Here is a 23,660-nt window from a genome sequence, read left to right on the forward strand (position 1 = left end):
GACCACAACACCCTCCGCACCCGCCTACATGATGCCAGCATCCACAGCAAAGCCCTGGAATGGATCACCTCCTTCCTCACGGGCAGGACCCAGAAAGTCAGACTCGCGCCGTTCTCCTCCAAAAACACACCAGTCAACTGTGGTGTACCGCAAGGCTCTTCACTGAGCCCCACCCTCTTCAATATCTACATGGCCCCTCTTGCCGTCATCTTCCGACGTCACAACCTCAACATCATCTCCTACACCGACGACACCCAGTTAATCATCTCACTCACCCGAGATCCTACCACCGCCAAAAAGAACGTCCACAAAGGCCTGACAGCAGTCACCGCCTGGATGAAGGACAACCGGGTGGCCCACAGCCCTTGGTCACCCTCCAACCCCAACCGACCACGCACAAAATCTAGGCTTTATCCTGGACTCCTCACTCTCCATGGACCGACAAATCAATGCCATCACCTCAACATGCTTCGACATTCTCCACCTGCTGCGAAAAATCTTCAAGTGGAACCCTACCGAAACCAAGAAAACAGTCACCCACACCCTCGTCAGCAGCTGATTAGACTATGGCAACGCACTCTATGCCGGCTCCACCATCAAACTCCAAAATACACTCCAACATATCCAGAACGCCTCAGCCAGACTCATCCTTGACATCCCCCTCCAATGCCACATCACCGAACACCTAAGGAACGTTCACTGGCTCCCCATCAACAAGAGAATCACCTTCAAGCTCCTTACCCACGTGTTCAAGGCCCTACACAACATCGGATCTGAATACCTCAACCACCGTGTAAATTTCTACACCCCCGCAAGACAACTCCGATTGGCCGACCAAGCACTCACAGTCATCCCCCGCATCAGCAAATCCACAGCGGGTGGAAGATCCTTCTCCCACATGGCGGCTAAGACATGGAACACCCTCCCGCTTCACCTCAGACAATCCACCTCCCTTACAAAGTTCAGAAAGGACCTCAAAACCTGGCTCTTCGACTGAATGCCCATCTCCTCCCCCCCCCCCTTTCTCCTATCCCCTATCCCCTTTCCCTTAGCACCTTGAGACCCTCACGGGTGATTAGTTAGTACCTAATAGATATATAGATAGATAGATTTAGAATATTGATGATGATCTGGCTTCCTCCAATCCTTGTGTGCCTCACGAGCTGGATGCCAAAGTTTTTTTTTTTAAAAGTATTTTATAAAAGAAGCGTAATTGTAACGTTTAATGACTTAAAGTGTCCATGTTTTTAAAAGTGTTTATATTCATTTTTAATAAAGGTTTTAACTATGTATTTACTGTAACTATTTCACATTTCATACAATATTTCAATGTTCTGTACATAACGGAATATAGTTTTTTATAAATACTCTTGCAAAAACCCGATTGCATATTCTCATGTGCGCTAATCCGACTTGAAAATATGAATATTTAACATTCCAATGTCCTTCACTTAAGAAAATATGTTCTATTTATTCATAAATAAAATATTTCTACATATATCTAGGGTGAGATTACATATGCGGCGTTTCCCGCAAAAGCCGGCGTCGCCAGTTTTTAGTCCGGTATTGCAATTTGCTATCACATATACGGCGCCGAATATAAATGTGGAGCGTATATTTCACCCATCGCCCACTAATTTTAATCCCATAAACTAACATAGAACCGCATAACAAATCGGTATTATATATTCAGCACAAGGACTTACGCGGCTAAAATGGAGAAATTTTACACATAGGCAGATGCAGCAAGCGCTGAATATAGAAGTACCATAACTCCCTGGAATTTCTAATTAACCTAACGCATGTGCAATATCTACCTGTCAATTATCATCCCCCCACCGCAATAACTAAATAAAATCTATTAACCCCTGATCAAAATATCGAATTAACCTTTTAACCCCTAAACTGTCAACCCACACAACGCAATATACCTAATAAAAGGCTAGATTACGAGTTTTTCATTATGAGTAAAAAAGCAGCATTAAGGCTCATAACGCTGCTTTTTCACTACCGCTGCTATTACTTGTAGGTACATCTGTCCCGCACACTTTTTTGGCTGTACCGCAAATTAACTTACGCAACTTTCATAAAGTCTTTTTTCAATGGGACTTCCATTGCGCAGGTATTACAAGCTTTTTTATGCCAAAAAGTGAGCGGTACAGCCTTTCCCGCAGGATTCGTAACGCATTCTAAAGACAGTAGTTATGAGTTTTACACTACAGAGCTGTAGCATAAAACTCATAACTAAAGTGCTAAAAAGTACACTAACACCCATAAACTACCTATTAACCCCTAAACCGAGCCCTCCTACATCACAAACACTATAATAAAATTATTAACCCCTAATCTGCCGCTCCCAACATCGCCTCCACTATAATAAACATAGCTAAAAAGGTAACACCAGCACAGTATAACTTGAAACTCTTTATTTCTGATTACATAAAAAGCGACGTTTCGGGGTTAACCCCTTACACCGTGCACTTATTCCCACTGTAGTTTCAATGTTTTCTTACAGCGCTGAAAGTGTGGACCTATAGCTCCTGTCTATAGTGGGTCCCCAGGTGCCCACTTTTAGAAAATATGTGTCAAAACGTGGTTTAGAAAGGAGCGCCAAATCTTGGCGAGGTCTGGTGCGGTATAGGTGTGAAAATATGGTATTCTGTCTGAGAAATTGTATAGCGCTATAGCTCAGCTACAATTATGGTAGTTGTGCTGTATAGATGTGTAGGTTTTGATATCTAGATATAAGATCTAAGAGTGGCACAGTTGATACATAAAAGCATTTAATACATATTAAACATATAAAACAAGGGTGTCGTTTAAAATATATTTTAACAGAACGGCAAGAAATAATGTGTAAAAACACATAAACACATAAATATCTATAAAAACACGCGTGTTTTGCTTTTTAGCTGTATGTATAATGTCTCATAAAATTCGTCTCATATATAGTTGTGTTGGCATAAATCTGAAAATAATAAACAATAAAAAATAATAAAAAACAATGAAAAGTAAATAATGTCCAATAATCCCTTCTCAAAGTTAAGAGATATATAAAAAAAGGTTAAGTAGTGTCCAAAAATCCCTTCTCAAAGTTAAGAGATATAAATAGATTTTCACATGTGTATCCAAAAAATAAACTGTCCAAATTTAAGTGTTGTCCAAAAACGTGGTATAAATGAATAGTGCAAATCCAGCAGATTCAAAAGTTCTATTAAAAAAGCTTTGCAAAAAACATTTCAAAGAGACATTTAAAAAACATCAAAATGAAGGTAGAAAAAAAAAAGGTCTATCAAAATATGGTGACAAAGAATAATCCGTGAAGTCAATCCAAAATAGTGATAAAAATAAGTCCAAAAAAGATGTAAAATATCCAAAAGATAAAAAACAAAAAATAAATGATTAGTATGTGCACAAACTAGTGAGAGTGATCCCAAAAAGGGGGCTTATGTGGAGGGGTTATGTTTCCATGTAGAAAAATTATTTGCTGTATAAAAATAAAAAATAATTTTTCTACATGGAAACATAACCCCTCCACATAAGCCCCCTTTTTGGGATCACTCTCACTAGTTTGTGCACATACTAATCATTTATTTTTTGTTTTTTATCTTTTGGATATTTTACATCTTTTTTGGACTTATTTTTATCACTATTTTGGATTGACTTCACGGATTATTCTTTGTCACCATATTTTGATAGACCTTTTTTTTTCTACCTTCATTTTGATGTTTTTTAAATGTCTCTTTGAAATGTTTTTTGCAAAGCTTTTTTAATAGAACTTTTGAATCTGCTGGATTTGCACTATTCATTTATACCACGTTTTTGGACAACACTTAAATTTGGACAGTTTATTTTTTGGATACACATGTGAAAATCTATTTATATCTCTTAACTTTGAGAAGGGATTTTTGGACACTACTTAACCTTTTTTTATATATCTCTTAACTTTGAGAAGGGATTATTGGACATTATTTACTTTTCATTGTTTTTTATTATTTTTTATTGTTTATTATTTTCAGATTTATGCCAACACAACTATATATGAGACGAATTTTATGAGACATTATACATACAGCTAAAAAGCAAAACACGCGTGTTTTTATAGATATTTATGTGTTTATGTGTTTTTACACATTATTTCTTGCCGTTCTGTTAAAATATATTTTAAACGACACCCTTGTTTTATATGTTTAATATGTATTAAATGCTTTTATGTATCAACTGTGCCACTCTTAGATCTTATATCTAGATATCAAAACCTACACATCTATACAGCACAACTACCATAATTGTAGCTGAGCTATAGCGCTATACAATTTCTCAGACAGAATACCATATTTTCACACCTATACCGCACCAGACCTCGCCAAGATTTGGCGCTCCTTTCTAAACCACGTTTTGACACATATTCCCACTGTAGTGCTGTATCCCGCTGGACTGTTTTATTATAATAAACATATTAACCCCTAAACCGCCGCTCTCCCGCATCGCAAAGACTAGTTAAATATTATTAACCCTTAATCTGCTGTCCCTAACCACGCCACCACCTGCTTACATTTATTAACCCCTAATCTGCCGCCCCCAACGTCGCTGCCACTATACTAAATTTATTAACCCCTAAACCTAAGTCTAACCCTAACACCCCCTAACTTAAATATAATTAAAATAAGTCTATAGAAAACCTACTATTAATAATTAAATAATTCCTATTTATAACTAAATACTTACCTATAAAATAAACCCTAAGCTAGCTACATTATAACTAATAGTTACATTGTATCTAGCTTAGGGTTTATTTTTATTTTACAGGCAAGTTTGTATTTATTTTAACTAGCTAGAAAAGTTACTAAATAGTTATTAACTATTTACTAACTACCTAGCTAAAATAAATACAAATTTACCTGTAAAATAAAACCTAACCTGTCTTACACTAACACCTAACCTTACACTACAATTAAATAAATTACCTAAATTAAATACAATTAAATACAAATACCTAAATTACAAAAAAAAAACCCACTAAATTACACAAAATAAAAAATAAATTACAAGATATTTAAACTAATTACACCTAATCTAATAGCCCGATCAAAATAAAAAAGCCCCACCAAAAAAAAAAACCCCTAGCCTAAACTAAACTACCAAAAGGGCCTTTTGCAGGGCATTGCTCCAAAGAAATCAGCTCTTTTACCTGTAAAAAGCAAACAAACAACCCCCCCCAACAAAAAAACCCCACCACCCACACAACCAACCCCCCAAATAAAACCCTAACTAAAAAAACCTAAGCTCCCCATTGACCTTAAAAGGGCATTTAGCTCTATTGCTACCAAAACTCTAACCTAAAAATAAAACCCACCCAATAAAAAAACCTAACACTAACCCCCTGAAGATCCACTTACAGTTTTGAAGAGCCGACATCCATCCTCAACGAAGCCGGGAGAAGTGCTCAACAAAGCGGCAAGAAGTCCTCAACTAAGCTGGGAGAAGTCTAAATCCAAGCCGGGAGAAGTGATCCTCCAGACGGGCAGAAGTCTTCATCCAGATGACATCTTCTATCTTCATCCATCCAGCGCGGAGCAGGTCAATCTTCAAGACATCCGGTGAGGAGCATCCTCTTCTAACAACGACTCCCGACGAATGAAGGTTCCTTTAAGTGACGTCATCCAAGATGGCGTCCCTTAGATTCTGATTGGCTGATAGAATTCTATCAGCCAATCGGAATTAAGGTTGAAAAAATCCTGTTGGCCGATGGGCCAGAAGAGGACATCTAGACCGGCAGAAGTCTTCATCCTATCCGGGCAGAAGAGGACATCCGGACCGGGTGAAGGCTTCATCCAAGCGGCATCTTCTATCTTCATCCATCCGACGAGGAACAGCTCCATCTTGAAGACCTCCGGCGCGGAACATCCTTTTAGGCCGACGACTAACGACGAATGAATATTCCTTTAAATGATGTCATCCAAGATGGCGTCCCTCGAATTAAGGTAGGAAAAATCTGAATGTTTGATGCAAGGTTAATTCTATTGGCTGATCCAATCAGCCAATCGGATTGAACTTCAATCCGATTGGCTGATAGCATCAACCAATCGGATTTTTCCTACCTTAATTCCGATTGGCTGATAGAATCCTATCAGCCAATCGGAATTCGAGGGACGCCATCTTGGATGACGTCATTTAAAGGAATATTCATTCGTCGTTAGTCGTCGGCCTAGAAGGATGTTTCGCGTCGGAGGTCTTCAAGATGGAGCCATTCCTCGTCGGATGGATGAAGATAGAAGATGCCACTTGGATGAAGCCTTCTCCCAGTCCGGATGTCCTCTTCTGCCCAGATAGGATGAAGACTTCTGCCGGTCTGGATGTCCTCTTCTGGCCCATCGGATGAAGACTTCTGGACGGATCGGATGACCACTGGTGCCCGGCTGGGTGAAGACAGCTCAAGGTAGGGAGAACTTCAATGAGGTAGTGTTAGGTTTTTTTAAGGGGGTATTGGGTGGGTTTTAGAGTAGGGGTTTGTGGGTGGTGGGTTGTAATGTGGGGGGGGTATTGTATTCTTTTTTTTTGCAGGTAAGAGCTGATTACTTTGGGGCAATGCCCCACAAAAGGCCCTTAAGGGCTATTTGTAATTTAGTATAGGGTAGGGTATTTAATTTATTTTGGGGGACTTTTTTATTTTATTAGGGGGCTTAGATTAGGTGTAATTTTTTTTATTTTCTGTAATTTAGTGTTTGGGTTTTTTTGTACTATAGTTTATTTTATTTTATTGTATTTAATTTTAGGTAATTGTAGTTAATTAATTTAATGATAGTGTAGTGTTAGGTGTAATTGTAACTTAGGTTAGGATTTATTTTACAGGTAAATTTGTACTTATTTTAGCTAGGGAGCTATTAAATTGTTAATAACTGTTTAATATCTATTCTACCTAGTTAAAATAAATATAAAGTTGCCAGTAAAATAAAAATAAATCATAAGATAGCTACAACGTAACTATTAGTTATATTGTAGCTATCTTATGGTTTATTTTACAGGTAAGTATTTAGTTTTAAATAGGAATAATTTATTTAATTGTAGTTAATTTATTTAGATGTATTTAAATTATATTTAAATTAGGGGGGTGTTAGGGTTAGGGTTAGACTTAGGTTTAGGGGTTAATAACTTTATTATAGTAGCGGCGACATTGGGGGTGGCAGATTAGGGGTTAATAAATGTAAGTAGGTGTCGGCGATGTTAGGGCAGGCAGATTAGGGGTTAATAAAAAATAACTAGTGTTTGCGAGGCGGGAGTGCGGCGGTTTAGGGGTTAATACATTTATTAAAGTGGCAGCGATGTCCGGTCGGCAGCTTAGGGGTTAATAAGTGTAGTTAGGTTGCGGCGACATTGGGGGCGGCAGATTAGGGGTTAATAACTATAATGTAGGTGTCGGCGATGTTAGGGCAGCAGATTAGGGGTTCATAGGTATAATGTAGGTGGCTGCGATGTCCGGTCGGCAGATTAGGGGTTAATAAAATTTATTATAGTGTTTGCGATGTGGGGGGCCTCGGTTTAGGGGTTAATAGATAGTTTATGGGTGTTAGTGTACTTGTTAGCACTTTAGTTAAGAGCTTTATGTTCCGGCGTTAGCACATAAAACTCTTAACTACTGACTTTTAAATGCGGTAGGAGTCTGGACAGGAGAGGGTCTACCGCTCACTTTCTCCAAGACTCGTAATAGGAATTATTTAGTTATTAATAGTAGGTTTTCTTTAGATTTATTTCAATTATATTTTAGTTAGTGGGTGTTAGGGTTAGGTTTAGGGGTAAATAACTTTAGTATAGTGGTGGCGACGTTGGGGGCAGAAGATTAGGGGTTAATATTATTTAAATAGTGTTTGAGATGCGGGAGTGCGGCAGTTTAGTGGTTAATATGTTTATTATAGTGGTGACCGATGTCCGGAGCGGCAGATTAGGGGTTAATAAATATAATGTAGGTGTCAGCTATGTCGGGGGCGGCAGATTAGGGGTTAATAAGTGCAAGATTAGTGGTGTTTAGACTCGGGGTTCATGTTAGGGTGTTAGGTGTAAACATAAATTTAGTTTCCCCATAGGAATCAATGGGACAGCGTTACGGAGCTTTACGCTGCTTTTTTGCAGGTGTTAGATTTTTTTTCAGCCGGCTCTCCCCATTGATGTCTATGGGGAAATCGTGCACGAGCATGTACAACCAGCTCACCGCTGACTTAAGCAGCGCTAGTATTGGAGTGCGATATGGAGCTCAATTTTGCTCTACGCTCTCTTCTTGCCTTTTAACGGCGGGTTTATAAAAACCTGTAGTACCAGCGCTGTAGGTAAGTGAGCGGTGACAATAAAGTGGAATTTAGCACCGCACCCCTCATAACGCAAAACTCGTAATCTAGCCGATAGTGATTAACCCCTAAATCGCTATCCTTCACAACGCAAACTACTTAATAAATGTATTAACCTCTAATCCGCCATCCCCCCACAACTCAATAAACCAAATTACACTATAAACCACTAAACTGCCAACTTCCCACAATGCTAATATACCTAATTAACCTATTAACCCCTAAACCGCCATCTCCCACATCGCAATAAACCTAATTAACCTATCAACTCCTAAACCTCCATGCCCCCACAACGCAAATAACTAATTTAATCACTAAGCCCCCTAACCTAACACCCCCTAAATTAACCCCAATTAGATCAAATAAAAAAATACTAAATTTAAATAAAAAAAACTAACATTATTAAAAAAAACACCTAAGATTAAATTAAATAAATAAATATAAAAATTACAAAAAAGTCTAAAATTACAGTAAAAAATAAACCAAATTATCAAAAATAAAAAAATAAACCTAATCTAATACCCCTATGAAAATAAAAAAGCCCCTAATCTAAACTAAACTACCAATAGCCCTTAAAAGGCATTTTGTAGGGCATTGCCCTAAGTTAAACAGCTATTTTACATTAAAAACATACTAAGTGACTTCCGGTGGGCGGGTCAAGGAGCAAGCAGCTGCACTGATGAGCTCCGGTGAATCTGCAAAACTAATGGGCTTTTACCTGCACTTTTCTTACTTTTTGAGAGAAGATGAAACCTGCCTCAACTGCCCAACATTGACCCTTGCAAAACCCTAGTGCACTTTAGCCTTAACACAGAAGGTGTTCGGCAATTCTACAGCACAGGCGACAAGCACCTCGCCCCCACCGCAAGCAGACTAGCACATATACGTGCGCTCATACCCTAACAGAAAGTACCGACCTGGTCATCCAAGCCACGCTACTAAGACACAGCTTGGTGAAGACTAGGTGAGGCTGAGGACCGAGGCGACCACCTTGCAAACACCTGACCGCCATTCCAAAGCGCCGACTTACCGCTCCTTGGCACCGGAGTGAAACGGAGCTGGGCCGGCGGAGGTGAACAGACTGAACCACTTGCGGAGTAAGCCCACTTGAGAAAACCGCGGGCGGGAGAGCCGGATCATCTACGGCTGCATGAGACTCACTGCCTCTGCCTGTTGGCTGATAAAGCAGCCCATTGAGAAAGGGCGCGAAAAGACGCCATATTACCAGCCTCAGGCTACGAAGAAGGACCCAAGCTAAGGCCCCACTGCTGCACAGACAAGGGACTCAGCGCAGCTAACGGCGGCCTAGATTACTTGCAAGGCCCTGTGACTCACTGCGGACCCGGCGGATGTCGCTTCAAACCAGCATACAGACCTCCATCGCAGCCTGCCTACAGCCGACTGATAAGGTAACGCTGCTGATCTCCCCACACAAGTACACAGGGCTTATATTTGTTAAAAAGGGATAAGGACACTCACCACCTCAGACCTACTCCGGACAAGCTTATTTTCTGCACCCGGGCCTGGCCTGTGGGACTCTGCAGGGGGTCTGAGGCATCGGAACTTGGTGGCGGAGGTTTGCCGGACAGGCCTTGCCACACTGTACCATAGAGACTATTCCTTGGTATTGCCGGCTCTAGAATACAGGTCGCCCTTCTCTCTATATAGACATCTCCGGCAGGTCGCAGATCTGAACTACTGAGTGGGGTTGTGCCGCTCTGACCGCAGCCCTGCTTTCTTTCTGCACAGCTTAATTTGCAATACATACCGCAGGTGGTTGGTGCTGTGCTGCTGAGAGACCGGGACTTGTCAGTATAGGATTACAGGACAGGCCTTACTACACTATATTGCAGAAACTAATCCCTGCTGCAAACTGCTACAGAACACAGGTCACCCCTCTCTCCCTGCAGACGTCTTTTATATGTTACAAGTATGCCATGCTGAGGGGGGTTCTGCACTTCTGATCACAGACTTGCTTTGCTCCTGCATAGTTTATTTCTGCTTTGTATATTGCTGATGTACTGTTTCTCATACCTATATATATCTGTCCTGTATCGTCACTGAACTGCTGTGGGGGATAGATAAACACACTTTGAATCAGTGGGAGATAATATATATATGGATAAATTCCTAGCTGGAGGCAAAATGTCGGGGAAAAATAAAAGCTCAGGAAAGACTAGGGGGGCTGCTGACCACCTGCATGATACATCCTCTAATGCGCAGGATACAAACACGCTACCATTTGAAACACATGTGGTGGTGCAGCAGCTCTCCTCCATCTTTCTCCCCAAAATGGAGAGCTTGCAGAGGGGCCTAGACCATGAAACAATTCTCGGTCCGCTTCACTGAAATAGAGAATAGGGTGTCAGGGCTGGAAGACACGGCTGTCACCCATGGTACCCAAATTGATGTATTGGTAAAGGAAAATGTGATTTTGCACCAACGGTTGGAGGATCTAGAAAATAGATCCCGCCGCAATAACCTGCGTATCTTAGGGATCCCTGAAAATGTCAAACCTAAAGACCTTATTCATTTCATAGAAAACACTTTACCACTTTTACTTAAACTAATCCCGGCCATATTTAAAGGCAGTGTAGAGAGAGCACACAGGATGGGCCCCGATAGGCAACATGAAAGGGAAAACACACAGCCTAGACAAGTGATGATTAAGCTACTACACTTTCAATTAAAAGTGGAAATGCTAAGGGCTTACAGAAAGGTCGCCCCAATAATGTATGAGGGTTCCAAAATACTCATTTTTCAAGATTACTCTGCCGAGCTCATGAGAAGGCGCAAAGAATTCTCCCCACTTTGTTCACGGTTAAATGGGGAGGGTAGGAAGGTATATCTCTTATATCCTGCTAAACTAAAAATGCTAACTTCCTCAGGCCCCAAATTCTTTGACACCCCACGGGAGGTCAATGAGTATCTAAACAGGGAGCAAAATGAAATGGCGACTGGCTCACCTGGAGCGTCCCACTCAGACCCGGGCTGAAGAGTATTATCTGCACTATCATGAGTAGAACATTAATAAACCCCTAGAATATGTTATGATGGGATTGTTAAATATGTATGATTATAGAGTTATTTTTATGATTGTTATAGTTTTGTTCTATGTTCAAATTGTACTTAATTTCAGACAATGTACCTCTCCAGGATTGCTCGGGCCCCCGAGTCAGAGCAGATTCAGCCCCTTAGTTTAAATGTTCCTGACAATACTGATGCAGAAGAAATTCCCCATCCTGGAGAGTACCAGCTATTCTGTTTACTTGTAATGTTGCTACCATATAGAACGGTAAGTTTATTTACCATACACCATGTTTTTTGGAAGCGCGATGCTTTGCATGACTTAGTACCAATCCTGTTTCACTATGCAGCCAGACTATATGGGGCAATACTAGTCACTCTACACGTTACAGCCGCACATGCCTTAATTCATCGTAGGAATGGGACATTGTATCCGTGCCCGGGTGTGGCGAACCCGGAGTTCATTAGTTTAAATAATCTAGACAATCCAAATGAGTGTAACAAAAAACCCCATTCTGAAATGTCTCACAGCTCACCCTACTTACTCCTCAGGTTGCATAGATTTAATCTTTTTGGTACGCCTAATACTGCTTTGTGGTTGTGGGAGTTTTTTATTTTTTATTCTTCTTTCTCTGCTCTCCCTCTTCTCCTCTCTCTCCCCTTCTCCTTCTTGCTTGCAGGTGTCTGGTCTAGTTTGGAACCTTGCATGGCCATTTAAATGATGGTAAGACTTATGACATGGAACGTTGGAGGGATTAACTCCCTCACTAAGAGAAAAACTATACTTACACACTTAAGACGCCTAGGGACAAACATTGCACTACTACAGGAGACCCACCTCTCCGAGGTGGAACACGAAAAACTGAAAAGAGACTGGGTAGGAGCAGTAGAGTATGTTTCTTACACTAACTCTAGCAGAGGCATAGCAATTTTGTTTGGGAAACAAGGGAATATAGAGGTTCTAACCACCCACAAAGACAGGGAGGGGAGATTTTTAATAGTTAAAATCAGAATAAACCAGAAAGTTTTGGTTATATGTAACATCTATGCCCCAAACTGTAAATCCACAGCTTTCTGGACTAGACTAATCCAAACACTTACCCCGTACTTAGGCCTGGATATCATACTGGGGGGGGACTTTAACCTAGCACCAAATCCCATTTGTGATAGACTGAGGGATCCAGAGCGCTTGGCGGAGAGGTGCAGGCCGAATGGCAAGGGCACTTTTGAACGGAAGATATTCTCCAGGCTCACGAACTCACTGCAACTCGTGGATATTTGGAGACTGCGGAATGCGGAAGGCAGAGACTTCACTTGTATTTCGAGGTCCGCGCCTACGGTGTCGCGAATCGATATCTTTATGGTATCTTCTACTATAATCCCAGGAGTCACCAGCACCAAGATCCATAATGTAGTGGTCTCTGACCACGCGCCGGTTGAACTGGTGCTTTTATCTGGTGCACGGATTGCTAACAAGCAAACGCTGAGATTTCCGGGATATTTATATGCCTCGGACACCTTTACAAAACACCTGGTGCATGCGTGGAATGATTACTATACTGATAATATGGCCCACCGAGATAACCCAGAACTGTTCTGGAATACGGCCAAAGCGGTCTTGACAGGCGACATTATCTCCTATGTTGCAACATTGAGGAGGAAGGCACAAGCCAACCTGCAAAGGTTCCAAGAGGTTCTGGCAGAGTCTTATCAAACATATTGTGGTAATCCCTGCCAATCCTCAAAGGATGAATACCTCACCCATAAAAATGCGCTGGATGTATATCTGGGGCACCAAGCGGTTTCTCAACTCCTGAGGTCCAGCGCTAAGTACTATAGAGAGGGTGATGGATCTGGCAGATTGCTGGCCTCGCTGATCAACAGGAAAACGGCTCGTAAACCCATTGCAGCCATTACATATCGCAAGCAAACACATAGGACTCCAGAATCCATTGTGGGAGCTCTGGCGAACTATTACTCCTCTTTATATGAAAGTCAAAAGATGCCGCCTCAAGGGGCAATTGAGTCCTTCTGGAGGGGTCTAAATCTACCCCAAATCACAGCGGAACAGCTGGAGGCCCTCAATTCTCCTATCTCCTTAGAGGAGATCACAAAAACAATCTCCTCTATGTCCAATGGTAAGGCGGCAGGCCCAGATGGCCTTCCAATTGAATTCTTTAAACTATTGAAATCCCAGATTGCACCTACCTTAACTCACTTGTTTAACTTGTACTATAAAGACTCGGTCCCCCCTCCAAAAACGTTCACGATGGCGCACGTGTCCCTGATTCCGAAACCTGGGAAGAACCCCGGCTTGCCTGAATCTTATCGCCCCATTTCCCTTCTCAATTCGGATTACAAGATACTCATGAAGATCTTGACCGATAGGCTGAAAGTAATACTGACGGATATCATTCATCCGGATCAGACCGGCTTCATGTGCCACAGAACCTCAGTGACTAATGTACGGAGGATACTCCATGCAATGGCGCATTTTGCGACCGATTCGGGAGATCCGGGAGTACGGAGCGAGTCGGAGGCCTTCCTGCTGTCCTTGGACGCAGAGAAGGCCTTTGATAGAGTGGAATGGAGCCATCTGTTGGACACGCTACAACGCTTTGGCTTCTCGGGATCGTTCCTGCAATACATAGGTAATATCTATGCAGCTCCATGGATCCACATCATGGCCAACGGCCTATTCTCGCCTTGTATTACTTTACAGAGGGGCACTCGACAGGGGTGCCCCCTATCCCCCCTTCTCTTCAATCTGGCCCTAGAGCCCCTGGCTACCAAACTACGAGCGGTGTACCCAGGTATCTTACTGGGTGATGAAAGGCTGCATCTCGCACTCTATGCAGACGACATGCTCCTGTTTGTGGAGCACCCAGCGAAACATATACCAAAAATCTTGGCAACTATCGAGGCGTTTGGATCCTTCTCGGGATACAGGGTGAATAACACCAAGTCGGAGATTCTGTTCCTCCGAAGACACAGGGTTCAGAACATCTCCTACCCTTTTCAGGAGGCTAAGTCCACTATGACCTACTTGGGCATTCAGCTGTCCACTGACAACCATACCCTTTACCGTACCAATGTTACCCAGGTTTGTCGCGATATTGAACAGACTCTAGAGGGCTGGAGAAATTTGCCGGTCTCTCTTACAGGACGCGTTAACCTGATAAAAATGGTGATCCTGCCACGGATTTTGTACCCTCTTTTAATGCTGCCTCTTCTGATTACTGAAAAAGATCTGGCACTATATACCCGGGCCCTCTTAAAATTCCTATGGAGGGGGGGTAGACCTAGGATAGCACTCGCGAAGCTGTGCGCGCATCCCTCATTCGGCGGTTTGGGGCTACCCAATCTAAAACTGTATAACTGGGCGACACTTGACCGCCTCATGCTCGACTGGCAACTACAAACAGGGCACTTATACTCACCAGCACTGGAGAGCCATGCCCTGGGGGGCTTCGACCTCTCTTTTCTACCGTATGCCTCAATCAATGACATTCCAGCCAAAGTCAAAGACAGCTTGTTATACAAGGATGTTTTGAGAGCTTGGTGGTTGACTCTTGGTCACATTGGCCGTTGTCGCGTGGCTTCGAGAATGATCCCACTACGGAATAATATTGAATTTCCCCCAGGGATCGACACCTCTCCGTTTGTTAATTGGGAGGGCAGGGGATTATGCTCAGTGGGGGACGCTCTGGATCTCTCTAGAAGGTGCATAAAGTCATTTACTGAACTACAAGTTCAATTCGGGGTTCCGAGGGTCCACTTTTTCGCTTACCTTCAGATGAAGCATTATATTGACAAGTTGATTAGAGACGACCCACACTTCTGGGAACCACATGCACTTGCTATACCGATGGCCTCCTTTAAAACAGGCTGTTTTTCAATTTCAGGGATCTACAAAACCCTATTGAGCCAGATTGAATCTAAAAACTTACTCCTGCTAGAGAACAAATGGAACACAAGCCTGGAAAGGGAAGACTTAACAGAGATGATCCAACATAGTGTAGAAACTACCAAAAGAGCTACTCTGTCTATGACCCTTAGGGAATCCCAGACTAGAATGTTACACAAGGATTACATTATCCCGCGTAGGCTATCTAAATGGAACCCCGGAGTGGTGAATGAGTGTAGCAAGTGCAGACTTTCCAACCCAGATTTCCTGCACTACTTCCTTGCCTGCCCTTGGGTTAGACAGTTTTGGGGCAGAATTGCCTTTTGAATCACTACGGTCCTTAAGCACAGGGTCCAAATTGAAATCGAGCAAATCTGCTTTTTGGAGTGGAGGGAGCAGAGCCCTAGACACATCCCTCTGCTAACTACTGTTGTCTTGGTGGCTAGGAAGGTCATTCTGAGAGTCTGGACGGAGAGCACGGCTCCGACATTCATTGCTTTTAAACACAGCTTGCATAAACAACTACTCATAGAACAGTTAGATACTAGGATGGACACCAATAGAAGACTAAAACACTTCATAAATAAATGGAGGAATTACATTATGACACTAAACATTGACTTACAAAGCCAAATTTTAGGACCCTTTGCACACACTGAATACATGCTTACCGCCTCTTTACGGGGAGAATGGGGTTTCTTGTATCTTGTATCGTACACGGGGCGGCGTGGAGGGAGAGAGAGAGACAATCACTATATAGAAAAGTAAACCTACTGAACTGTTCCTGCTTTTCCCTTTTTTTTTTTTTTTTTCCCTCGCACCACAAAAATGATTGGTGAACTAACTTCTAGGCTGCCACAAAGGCCGATTCTGTTGGTTTCACTAGATCCTGGTTAATTTGTTAATATAGTTAGGTACCCCACAAAAGGGGAACAAGTTGGGAAAAAAAAAGGAGGACCGAGAACTTGAACCTTGTCAATATCATGATTGTATTCTTTGTATGTACATGCGGTAATGTTGTTTAACCATATCTCTTCTAATGTACTGAGAAAATGTACTTGTATACTGTTTTCGTGTCCTCAATAAAAACAGAATTTAAAAAAAAAAAAACATACTAAGTCCCCCCTAACAGTAAAACCCCCCACCCACCAAACCCCCCAAAATAGAAAACCTAACACTAAAAAAACCTAAGCTACCCAAAGCCCCTAAAGCAGAATTTGTATGGGCATTGCCCTTAAAAGCTCTTTTGCAGCCCATGAAAATAAACAAACCCCTAATCTAAAATAAAGGTACCCCAAAAAAAAAAAAAAAAAATGTCTAACCCCCAAATAGGTACTCACCATTCCTGAAGTCCATCGGAGAAGGTCTTCTTCCAGGCGGGGACATCTTCTTCCAGTACGGGGACCTCTTCCATCTTCATCCAGGGCAAACGCGGCGGGGAGCGGAGGTGACTGCGGAGCAAGAACGCAGGATGCGGATCCATCCAGCGTGGAGGATCCTCTTCGTACGATCGTCACCTGGCACTGAGAATTAAATGCAACATACCTGTTTTATACTTGATTAATTTTTATTTTTTAATTTTAATTTTAATTTAGTATTTTTTTTATTTTATCTAATTGGGGTTAATTTAAGGGGGTGTTAGGTTAGGGGCTTAGTGATTAAATTAGTTATTTGCATTGTGGGGGGTTGGCGGTTTAGGGTTAATAGGATAATGAAGTTTATTGTGTTTTGGGGGATGGTGGTTTAGGTGTTAATCCCTTTATTAGGCAGTTTGCGATGTGGGGGGATGGTGGATTAGGGGTTAATACATTTATTAGGTAGATTGCAATGTGGGGGGATGGCGGATTAGGGATTAATAGTTTAATTAGGTATATTGCGTTGTGGGGGGTTGGCGGTTTAGGGGTTAATACTTTTATTATTAGTTGCCAAGTGGGGTGATGGTGGATATAGGGGTTTTGAGGTGTCGGGTTTATTTTTGGGAGGCACGTTAGACTTTAACGGGTGATTTTTTTTTTTCTTATGCTTCTGCAGTTTCTAAACTACCGTAAGTCACTGGAGACTTCAGAAATGTGTATTTACTCACATTTCTGGACATTGCCAGTTTATCAGACTTACAGCAGTATATGAACTGCCGACACAGTTTATGTGATTCCCCGATGTGCAAGGTGAAATTACGGGCGACGCGGGTTTCATCAGTTGCACTAAAGCCTGCGCCTTATATGTAATCTCACCCCTGATGTTTTTTTGGTACACTATTTAGCTTTACCTATATATATATATATATATATATATATATATATATATATACTAGTCCTAAAGCCCATTCACACGGGCCATTTTTTGCAGTACATCGGTCCCACCCCTTGCTCTCTCTCCCTCCCCGTCTCTTTTGCTCTCTCTCTCCCCCTCTTGCTCTCTCTCCCCCTCTCTTTTGCGCTCTCTTGCTCCACCTCTCTTTTGCTCTCTCTCTACCTCTCTTTTGCTCTCTCTCTCCCCTCTCTTTTGCTCTCTCTCCCCTCTCTTTTGCTCTCTCTCTCCCCTCTCTTTTGTGCTCTCTCTCTCTCTCCCCCTCTCTTTTGCGCTCTCTCTCTCTCCCCTCTGTTTTGCACTCTCTCCCTCCCCCTCTCTTTTGCACTCTCTCTCCCCCCTCTCTTTTGCACTCTCTCCCCCTCTCTCTTGTGCTCTCTCCCCCTCTTTTTGTGCTCTCTCGCTCCACCTCTCTTTTGCGCTCTCTCGCTCCACCTCTCTTTTGCGCTCTCTACCCCCTCTCTTTTGCTCTCTCTACCCCCTCTCTTTTGCTCTCTCTCCCCCCTCTCTTTTGCTCTCTTTTTAGACTTAGGTTTAGGGGTTAATAACTTTAGTATAGTGACGGCAATGTTGGGGGTGGCAGATTAGGGGTTAATAAATGTAAATCTCCCCCCTATCGTTTGCTCTCTCCCCCCTCTCTTTTACTCTCTCGCCCCTCTCTTTTGCTCTCTCCCCCCTCTCTTTTGTGCTCTCTACTGCTCATGACAGCTTCGGACAAACACACTTGGCCTTTTATATTATAGGATATATATATATATATATATATATATATATATATATATATATATATGTGTGTGTTTTTTAAAAGTTTTTAGAAAAGGCATACCTTTTTTTTATTTTGGTAATTTGTTGTTTTCGTTAATGGTAGGTTTGTTTTATTCTTTGTAATGGTAGTTTGTTTTTTGTAATGTTAGGTTGTTTCTTTTCAGTAATATTAGGATTTTTAGTTTTAAGATTAGATTTTTTTTTGTTTTAAAGGTAATTTTATTTTTTTTAATTTTTCAGGTGTGTTTTTTTATTTTTTTTATTTAAAGGTACTGTTATTTTCTTTTTTTCAGGTAAGGTTACTATGTTTAGGGTAACTTAGGGGGTGTTAGGTTAGGGGGTTTAGATGTTAGTGGATTACTTGCAATGGGGTTATGGCAGTTTAGTGGTTAATAGTGTAGTGGGTTACTTTGCAGTGGGAGTTGGGGTTTAGGGGTTAATAGTGTAGTGGGTTACTTTGCAATGTGAGTTGTGGTGGTTTAGAGGTTAATAGTGTAGTGGGTTACTTTGCAATGTGAGTTGTGGCGGTTTAGAGGTTAATAGTGTAGTGGTTTACTTTGCAATGTTGGGGTTTGTCGGTTTAGAGGCAAATAGAATAGTTTAATTCAACAGTTTTCTCCGGCCAAACTCTTTACACTCTCTTTCAGAATTAAAACACACAGTCTAATATTTCATCTGGCTGTCCTGTATAATATTTAACCCCTTAAGGACCAGCGACGTACCCTGTATGTCGCTGGCCTTTTTTTGGGACTTGATTGTTTTATACCGTGGTCTTGCCACCAGCGTTGAGACTGCTCTATTCCACAAAGCCTTCTGGAGGGAGGGCATTAATAGCGTGTTCTTGCTAGACTTGTGCTATTATGTCCGGAAAAAACCCTTAACGACCAGTGACATACAGGGTATATTGTGGTCATTAAGGGGTTAAAAAGTATCGGACGCATCTGGTTGAGTGTCATCTGAGGTGGGTATATGGGTTGCGCAAGAATAGAGTCTGATGGTAGCTTTATGACCATATGGTGTGATAATGACTAATTAAATAGTAGAATATAAATTTTGATTAAAATAGATTTCAGAGAAAAACTGTTTCATTTAGCCCAATTCTTATCTTACCTTAAAATAAAATATGACTTCTTTAAACCATCTTGATTATTTTGAATATATCCAGTTCTTACCTTAAATCCCTTGCTGTATTTTTAGCTTCACAGAGACCTGGATATTTAAAATATCTCCAACTATCTTTTACAAAGTAATACTAGAGCAGAAGAAAAACAGACATATCTTAATGTTAGTTTAAAGGAAGTTATCCATAATATGCAAGAGTGATGAAGTTTAACTTAAAACAGAAGTTGATCATTATGCCAGTTCTGTGGAAGTTAAAATAATTCCAGCATCACACTATTAATCAATATTTCAATCTGCACTGCTAGTACTCTCTTTTTTTTTTTTTTATTGCTTCCACGGTATGGAGCCTAGGGTGTTATAAATATGTCTGAAATCTTCCCTGTACATTACATTCTGCAATTACCAAAAAAATGTGAATCATTAAACTTTTAAATTACTTTTGATAGGTTTTTAAACTAAAAAAAACGTAAATATTAATAAAAAATTATATCAGATATCAAGTGAAATCAGAAATTTAATTTACAGGTAAACTTAATAAAACAATTTAGGTTTTTAACCCATAAATAGGTTAACGCATTAATTAATGTTAATAGTATGCTGTCATGTTGTGAAGGAAATGTAACCATTGCAAATTGCAACTGCATAATCTTGCTGTTTACAATGATATTTAGCTCACCTAGCTTAACTGTGGCTCAGTTAATAGATGCAAACACTAGTCAACCCTACTCCCTTTCAGACCTAAACCTTAAAGGGACATAATACTCATATGCTAAATCACTTGAAACTGATGCAGTATAACTGTAAAAAGCTGACAGGAAAATATCACCTGAGCATCTCTATGTAAAAAAGGAAGATATTTTACCTCACAATCTCCTAAGCTCAGCAGAGTAAGTTCTGTGTAAAAAGTTATACTTCACCTGCTCCCAGCTGCAGGTAAAAATAAAAAAAAAAATGAAGAAATGAACAGCAGCCAATCAGCATCAGCAGTGATGAGGTCATGAACTCTTACTGTGATCTCATGAGATTTCACTTAACTCTCATGAGATTTCATAGTAAGCTTCCTTTACCTGATTGGTGAAATAATATGAGAGTTCAAGATGCTCATCCTTTCAGCTGTCCCAGGACAGACACACTAAAATGCTGCTTAGAAATCCTTTACAATGGGAGGTGGCTACTGAGGAACTTTTGAGGTAAAATATCTTTCTTTTTTACATAGAGATGTTCAGGAGATATTTTCTAGTCAGCTTTTTACAGCTATGCTGCATCACTTTCAAGTGTTTAAACATTTGGGTATTATGGCCCTTTAAGTTTGACCTTCCCCATAAGAGCACCTTTGCAATTACCAAAGCATACACTCTGTACTTAAGCTTCTAGCAGACGGACTGAACTGCAAAACCATCACTAATGTCAACAGCCTATGCTCGCTAGCCAGGCAACTGTTTTATTCTATTTCTCACATTTATAATTTAACTAGGTGATAAGTCTGCCCAGAGGGCAGTCTATGTTTATAACATAGAAATCCCCAAGCTAAAGTTACAAAAAATAAAAAAAAGTAAAATTACAGAAAAAAATAAACAAAGCTATCCAAAATAAAAAACTTAAACCTAAACTAATACCCCAATAAAAATAAAAAATCCCCCCAAAATAAAAACACCCTCAATCTAATACTAAACTACCTATAGCCCTTAAAAGGGCCGTTTGTAGGACATTGCCCTAAGTTAAACAGCTCTTTTACCTTAAAAATACTAAGTCCCCCCTAACAGTAAACCCCCCCACCCACCAAACCCCCCAAAATAAAAAAACATAACACTAAAAAAATAACTTAACTACCCATTGCCCCTAAAGGGGCATTTGTATAGGCATTCAGCTCTTTTACTGCCTTTAAAAACCCACCCCAAAAATAAAAACATAAAAAGCCTAAACCTAAGCCCCAAATAGGTACTCACTGTTCCTGAAGTCCGGCGGAGAAGGTCTTCTTCCAGATGGATCCATCATCTTCTACTTTTGTCCGGAGTGAATGCAGCGCGGAGCGGAGGTGCGGAGCTGTGTTTCTGATGCCTGGATCCTCAGCGGTGGTCCTCAAGGGCAGCGGTCCTTGGCGGCATGGAGGCTGCTCTTCATTCGATGTCCGTTGTACACTGAAGATTGAATGCAAGGTACCGCAATCACTGTGGGGTACCTTGCATTCCTATTGGTTGAAATTTTGAAATTAGCCAGTAGGATTAGAGCTACTGAAATCATATTGGCTGTTCAAATCAGCCAATAAGATTTCAGTAGCTTTCATCCTATTGGCTGATTTCAAAATTTCAGCCAATAGAAATGCAAGGTACCCCAATAAATAGTATTTTTTAGAGGTAAAAGAGTTGTTTAACTTAGGGCAATGCCCTACAAAAAGCCCTCTAAGGGCTATTGGTAGTTCAGTATTAGATTAGGGGGTGTTTTTATTTTGGGGGGCTTTTTTATTTTCATAAAGATTAGGTATAATTTTTTTTTTATAATTTTTTTTTAATTTTAATTGTAATTTAGTAGTAATTGGGGGGTGTTAGGTTAGGGGGCTTAATAATTAAATTAGTTATTTGCATTGTGGGGGGTTGACGTTATAGGGCTTAATATATTAATTAGGGTTATTGCGATGTGAGGGTTTGGCGGTTTAGGGGTTAATAGGTTAATTAGGGTTATTGTGATGTGGGGGTTTGGTGGTTTAGGGGTTAATAGGTTAATTAGAGTTATTGTGATGTGGGGGCTTGGCAGTTTAGGGGTTAATAGGCTAATTAGGTTTATTGAATTGTGGGGGGTTGGAGGTTTAGGAGTTAATAGGTTAAATAGGTTTTTTGCGATGTGGGGGTTATGCGATTTAGGGGTTACTAGGTTAATTAGGTTTATTGAGATGTTGGTGGTTGGAGGTTAAGGGGTTAATATTTTAATTATGTTATTTGCAGATTAGGGGTTAATCACTTTATTGTTTTGCAATGTGGGGGTTGACGGTTTAGGTGTTTGTTAATACTTTGTGCGGGAGGTTATTTTTTTGTTATACTTTGCGCGGGCGGTTAGCTGGTTTTTTTTTGTTAATTTCTTGAGGGTGGTTACGAGTTTTTTAGTTATTTCAAGCAGACGGTTGCATGTCTTTTTTTTAAGGCTTCGGGTTTGTCTACGCTGCATCCAGGTGGATTTTGAAAATTGCAGGGCGGTGAAAGAATCTACCTGTGGTTATCAATCTCGCCGCCTGGATGGAGATGGATGTCCGGACTTCAGGAACCGTGAGTAGATATTCTGGGGTTAGTGTTAGATGTTTTTTTTTCATTTTTTCAGTGTTTTTTTTTTTTTATTAGAGCTTTGGGCTTTTTTTAAAAAAGCTGAATGCCCTTATAAGGGCAATGACAAAGAACTGAATGCCCTTTTAAGGGCAATGCCCATTGGTAGCTAAGGTTTTTTTTAGAGTTAGTTTTTTTTATTTTGGGGGGTTGGTTGGGTGGTGGGTTTTACTGTTGGGTGGGACTTTGTATTTTTTTTACAGGTAAAAGAGCTGTTTAACTTAGGGCAATGCCCTATAAAAGGCCCTTTTAAGGGCTATTGGTAGTTTATTTTGGGGGGGTTTATTTTATTTTTTATAGGGCTATTAGATTAGGTGTATGTGTTTTTATTTTTAATAATTTTGTTTATTATTTTTTGTAAGCTTAGTGTTATTTTTATTTTTTTCGTAGTGTTAGGTTTTTTAAAATTTGTAATTCAGATGTTTTAATTGGTAGTATTTTTTTTATTTTATTAGAATAGTAATGTTAGGTTAATTTATATAGCTTAATGTGTTATTTTTATTTCACGAGTAAGTTTTTATTTATTTTAAGATAGTTATATTGTAATTTTAAATTAGGGGGTGTTAGGTTTAGGGGTTAATAGGTTTATTTAATTGAAAAAGATTTTTATTATTTTGTTCCTCAAGTATACTTCACAACAGTAATATAACAGTAAATTAATCTTACAGGTACAGGTCACAGTCATAGATAACAAGTCACAGCCAAGGAAGGAAAAATAGTTGGTCATTACAATATGCACTCCAGGTCAGAAAGTAAAGTGCCTCTTTCACATCATTGTTGTCCCGACCCAAAGGGGGTTTCCACTATTCAAACCTTCCCTTCTACAACTATGATGAACATCCATGATACCAAAACCTTGTGCATACAGCTTTAGCATCTACT

This window comes from Bombina bombina, chromosome 1 (assembly GCF_027579735.1).
Source record: "Bombina bombina isolate aBomBom1 chromosome 1, aBomBom1.pri, whole genome shotgun sequence".
Classification (NCBI taxonomy): Eukaryota; Metazoa; Chordata; class Amphibia; order Anura; family Bombinatoridae; genus Bombina; species Bombina bombina.